This window comes from Rhincodon typus, chromosome 7 (assembly GCF_021869965.1).
Source record: "Rhincodon typus isolate 14 chromosome 7, sRhiTyp1.1, whole genome shotgun sequence".
Lineage (NCBI taxonomy): Eukaryota > Metazoa > Chordata > Chondrichthyes > Orectolobiformes > Rhincodontidae > Rhincodon > Rhincodon typus.
In genome coordinates, this window is record NC_063338.1 from 14340250 (window position 1) to 14346817 (window position 6568).

Here is a 6568-nt window from a genome sequence, read left to right on the forward strand (position 1 = left end):
CTGCTTGATGTGGAAAGTCTTCTTGGGGCCTGGGATGGGGGTGAGGGAGGAGGTATGGGGGCAGGTGTAGCACTTCCTGCGGTTGCAGGGAAAAGTGCCGGGTGTGGTGGAGCTGGAGGGGAGTGTGGAACGGACAAGGGAGTCACGGAGAGAGTGGTCCCTCCGGAAAGCAGATAAGGGTCGGGAGGGAAAGATGTCTTTGGTGGTGGGGTCGGATTGCAGATGGCGGAAGTGTCGGAGGATGATGCGTTGGATCTGGAGGTTGGTGGGGTGGTACGTGAGGACGAGGAGGATTCTTTTTTGGTTCTTATTGCGTTGACGGGGTGTGAGGGATGAGGTGCGGGAGATGTGGGAGACACGGTTGAGGGCGTTCTCGACCACTGAGGGGGGGAAGTTACGGTCCTTGAAAAACGAGGACAACTGAGATGTACGGGAGTGGAATGCCTCATCCAGATAGGCCCCATTTCTTTCAAACCAAATTTGTTCATCAGTTAAAGCCAGAAATAACCTTAATCTCTTATCTCCCTTGAAAGCTTTGCTTGTCTTCTTCCCAAAGTAATTTGACTTTTCAGTAATTAGCACAAGAACAGGTCATTTGTTTGAATAAGTCCATGTCAGTTTTTGTGCTCCACTCAAGCCTCCTTTGACCTGTTCGCATCTAAATCCATCAACACAAATGACCCTCTGGACTTTGCTGTCTCATTTGCTTAGCTCGTCTCCCTTTAAATACATCTTTGCTATTTCTTTCAACTCCTCCCCATTGTAGTGAGCTTCATGTTTTCACCACTCTCTGGTTAAAGATGTTTCTTTAGAATTCCCTATTGGATTTCTTCGTGCCTGTAATTACCAGCAGCTTAAGTTGCAGAGGGACAAACAGCCAAGATTACCTGCACACTTGAAAGTACAGTCAATCTCCGGAAGGTAGACAGAATCCAGTATAATGGAAACAACAGTCTACTTACAGAATGCTATATTTTCAATCAATCAGGCGAGACCTAATTAGTGCTCTGTATCAGTAAGTTGTAGATGTTAAGTTAGTTAAGGTCCGTCATTATCACTGCACATAACTGGGGAGGATGTCTGGGGTGGAGCTTGGCAATGTGGGCGGTTGGTCAACCTTAGCTGGGTCAATTTGCGCCCAAGCTTTCTGGTCTTAGTTTAAGTGGGACATAACTCAATTAAAAGCGTCTTTGCTCTCAGCACCACACAGACTCTGTACCTTTTCCACATGTAACTTGAGTCAGATGTTTTTTTGTTGAAATATCTGCGCATTCAGATATCCATCTGATTAAAAGTAAAAAGCTCCTGAGGGACAGATCCCTCTTTCTACGCTTTGTCTGTAATGAGGGTGAACCGCATCTGGAGTGTCCCAGTTTGTGGATAATGAGGAACTGTGTGTGTTCCTCAGAGGATGGAATTGGTCAGAGAAGTAGTGGTTTAGATTTTAAAGGGGGAGCCACAAGGCAACCTACACAGGATGTGCAAAAATGACATGCAATAAATGAGGCAGCTCAGGATAAAAAAATGTCAACAAAACATTATCAAATCATATATCAAAGATTACCAAGGCAAATAGATTATATGAATGGACTGCAATGGTATTAACTGAGGTTGAGTCCCAGGCAGACACATGTTGCTGAGAACACACATTGGATATCATTGCCCATTTTGAGGCTGCTAGATGCATCGTAATGCATCTATCGAGAAAGGCAGCATGTTGTTTCCATTACAGCATCCAATTTGGTAATTGGAGGTCAGAGGCTGGGAATACTGTGGCGAGTAACTCACCTCCTGACACCCTAAAACCTGTCCACCATCTACAAGGCACAAGTCAGGAGTGTGATGGAATAGTCCCTACTTGTTTGGATGAGTGCAGTTCCAACAATACTCAAGAAGCTTGACATCATCCAGGACAAAGCAGTCCACTAGGGTGACATTACATCTACAAGCATCCACTCCCTCCACCACCAATGCTCAGTGGCAGAAGTGTGTGCTATCTACAAGATGCACTGCAGAAATTCGTCAAAGGTTCTCAGACAGTACCTTCCAACCACTTCCATCTAGAAGGACAAAGGCAGCAGATACATGGGAACACCACCACATTCAAGATCCCCTCCAAGCCACCCACCATGCTGACTTGGAAATGTATTGTCATTCCTTCACTGTCGCTGGGTCAGTGTCCTGGAATTCCCTCCCTAATAGCATTGTGGGTCAACCCACAGCAGGTGGATGGCAGTAGTTCAAGAATGCAGCTCACCACCACCTTCTCAAGAGCAACTAGAGATGGGCAATAAATGCTGGTCAGCTAGTGACATCCAAATCCCACGAATGAATAATTAAAAAAAGTTTCCACTAATTTATACCTGCAAGTATATTCTAAGTAGTGATCAACTCTGAAGATCTTCCTGAGATTGGTTCCAAATTTTATTTGTGCCAACTGTAGCTCCGTTGTCCTAATGTCAAAATTACTTTAGGGTGACAAAGCAGATTTATCTTTCCCATTGTCAGGGTGCGTGCAGGTCACAATTTTGAAACTTGCAGGCATCTCAAAACTTGGAAGAATTGTTAACTGTGAGGATGATAGCAAAAGATTTCAAAAGAACTGAGCGAGGCTGGTGGAATGAGTGGCAGCTGAAATTTAAGATATGTTGAAATATGAGGTGATGCACTTTGGTAGGAAGAGTGAGGAGGGGTATTATAAACTAAAGGGTACAATTCAAAGTGGGTATAAGTGCAGAGGGAATGTGCATGCAAATTACTGAAGGTAGTCGGGCAATTTGAGAAAATGGCTAAAACAAAAGGGGGATCCTGAGCTTTCTAAATAGTGCCTTCAAATAGCTGCTACCAATCGACTTTGCCCAGTTCCTGTCTAATTTGGGTGTAATTGGCTCTTGCCCAAGTAAGCATCCTCACCCAAGGGCCACTCTTATCCTTGTCCATGACTGCTCAAAATCTGTGGAGTTATGGTCACTAAGCCCAAAATGTTCTTCTACTGAAACATACATTACATGTCCTGGCTCATTCCCTGATGCTAAGTCTAATACTGCCTTCTCTCTAATTGGATTGTCAACATACGTTCTCAAAAAGCCCTCCTGGACACATCTAACAAAATGCCCTCCATCTGAGCCCCTGGCTGTAAGACAGTCCCAGTTGATAAGAGGAAAGTTGAAGTCACCCATCACAACTACCCAGCTTTTTTCACACCTTACCAGTATCTGACGACATATCTGCTCCTTTGTCTCCCATGGGCTGTTGGGAGGTCTGTAGAAAACTCCCAACATTGTGATTTCACCCTTCCTGCTCCTGAGCTCCACCCATAATGCTTCGCTGCAAGATCTCTCCGATGTGAACTCCAATTCACTAAAGAACTCAATCTTGATGGTCAAATTAAAAATCAAAACAAAAAATATTAAAAATACAGCTGCTCAGACACAATCTACGGAGAGAGATGACCTTTCGTCAGATTGGCCCTTTGCTTCAGTCAGTTCACCATGTCCTAAAGGGAAGGAAACTATCACCCGTACCTAGTCTGGCCTGTAAGTGACCCACAGCAATGTCGTTGAATCTTAACTGCCCTCTGGGCAATAAATGCTAGCTTAGCTAATGTCACCTACATCCTGTGCGTGAATAGAATCATAATTTTCCTTTGAGCAATCTGTGGTAATTTCGGTTATTTTGCCAAGAGTTGATTAATTTTGTCAGAAGTTGATGTCTCTTTATGTTTTTACACCACATTGTCAAATTTATCCATCCACCTCAATTTTCAATGAGGAAGCAACACTTTTAATTCATCAAATCTCTTGCATCACTTGATTGGAAGATTTTGGTCACAGCCTTTGTCATTTCCACCCTTATTTACCTCCTTCAACAATCTAAATAATGTGTTCCATGCACATAGGCTCACTATCCTGAACTCTTTGTAGCTGTGGGGTAACCATCTCCTGGAATATGCTCTCCTAGAAATGTTTACTCTTTGGTAAGGCATGCAATGACTCTAGCTGCTCCTTAAATCAAGATTTAGAGTGACTTTTCCGGTGGTCTTCTTTTCTACACATTCCACTCCATCAACAGTTTCCACACTGAAAACACATGTTGTGGCTGTACAGGACATTGGTTAGGCCACTTTTGGATTACTGTGTCCAATTCTGGTCTCCCTGCTACAGGAAAGATGTTGTTAAACTTGAAAGGGTTCAGAAAAGATTTACAAGGATGCTGCTGGGATTGAGGGTTTTAAGTTATAGGGAGAGACTGAATAGGCTGGAGCTATTTTCTCTAGAGCATCAGAGGCTGAGGGGTGACCTTATAGAAGTTCATAAAATCATAAGGAGCATGGATAGGGTGAATAGTCAAGGTCTTTTTCCCAGAGGGCAAACTAGAGGGCATCAGTTTAAGGTGAGAGAAGAAAGATTTAAAAGGGACTTAAAGGGCAACATTTCATGCAGAAAGTGATGTGTGTATAGAATGAACTGTAAGAGGCGATTGTGGAAGCAGGTACAATTACAACATTTTAAATGCATCTGGATGGGCAAATGAATAGGAAGTCTTAGAGAGATACGAGCCAAATGCTGTCAAATGGGACTAGATTAATTTAAGATATCTGGTCAGCATAGACAAGTTGGACTGAAGGGTCTGTTTCCAGGTTGTATGTCTCTATAACTCTATGACAAGCCCGCTTTGTCTCAAACACAACTCCTATATAGGGAGATCAATCTCTATGTTCCCCTCTGCAGAAATTCCAGTGCTCATTTGGTCTTGGCGATCAGAACTGGATAGATTAGTCAAGATGTATTTTGATTACAACACCATAGCTTTTAATCATATATTCTATTGTTTTGGATCTGCTGTTCAATTACCTGTTAGCTTATCTGATTGAAGATGGTTGGCCATATTTTTTGACATTTGACATACTTAGTTGATACACCATTAAATATCTCAATACCATTCATGCATTGCCCATTTTCCCCTCTGTGCATGTGTAGGTATAGATTATATTAGTCTTCAAATTCTAACTTGTCCAAATTTATTTATTTACACAAAAGGGAAAAATATTCTGCAGTAGTTATGTATTTTTCAAAATCATTCACAGGATAGGGACATCACTGGCCAGGCCAGCATTTATTGCCAATTCCCAATTGCCCTGGAAAAGGTGACAGTGAGTTGCCTCCTTGAAGCACTACAGTCCAGGGACACCTGCTGTGCTTTCAGGGAGGGCTTTGCACGGTGTTGATCCAGAAACAGTGAAGGAATGGAAGTTTGTTTGGAAGTCAAGATGGTAATTGTCTGCAGCTCTTGCCCTTTCAGGGGATAGACAGCCCAGTCTAGACAGTGCTGTGAATAGAATAATGTTTAATATAGAAGCATAAAAAAATAGGAGCAAGAGTAGATCATTTGGCCCTTCGAGCCTACTCCACCATTCAATATGGTTATAATTGATCATCTAACTCGGTGCTCTGATTACGATTTTGCTCCATACCCTTTGATCCCTAAAGCCCGAAGAATGATATCTAAATCCTTCTTGAAAATATTTCTGTGGCAGAGAATTTCACAGACTCACCATTCTCTGGATGAAGAAATTTCTCCTCATCTCAAATATTGGCCCAGACACTAGAAAAATTCCTCTTCTTCAAGATAGTGCCGCCAGATGTTTTATGTTCACCTCAGCTAGGAAATTGGGGGGTTTTGGGATGCCACATCTAACAGCTTACAATGCATTCTAATATCTCTGGGGTGGGACTTGAACCCACAACTTTAAGAGGTAGGAATACTACCCAGTGAACTATTGCTGATAGTATATAGATACGGCGAACAGCACCAAAGGACATGGAGGTTGCCAAATCGAAATCCTCATTGCATCCTTCATTTACAGAGATATAAAGGTGATAAATTTCAAGCTAGACAACTGTGACAGGAACCTCACTGGACAACATCCATGAGCGGAAATTCATGGGTACTGTCCTGTCATCCCGATTAGAGTTGCAATTAAGAATCACCATTGAGTGTGAACTCCAGACAGTTTCCCCGTGTTGCCCCCACCAGCCCACGCCGCCTCCCTCCAACTCACCCCACATCTCTAAACATTCAAGTAAAGCAATTTATAGAATTGGAGGCAGTCCTGCAGGAGGTCATTCGACCCATCAAATTCCTGCCGGCACTTCAAAAGAGCTATCCAATTAGCTCTACTTGCCTGATTTTCCTAATGGCCCTGCAAAGCTTTTTATTTTCAGTATGCAACCAATCTGTTAAAGCTCTTGAGGTGCAATGATAATGGCCATCCTCAAGCCAGGAGGTCTGGGTTCAAGGCCCACATGCTCCAGAGGAGAGTCATAACGTATCTGAACAGGTCAATTAGAAGTATTTACATCCAGGTTGCTTTTGAAAGTTATGATTGAATCTACTTCTGATTCCCTTTCAGACTTTAAAAAAAAAAATTCTCCTCTTCTCCCCTCAATTACCTTTGTTGATGACCTTAGACCTGTGTCCTCTGGTTCATTTAATCTTCACTGCTTTCGAGGATAGCTTTCCTACCTCTTCCACATAGCTGAAGTTAATTCAGCCTTTCATCATCTTT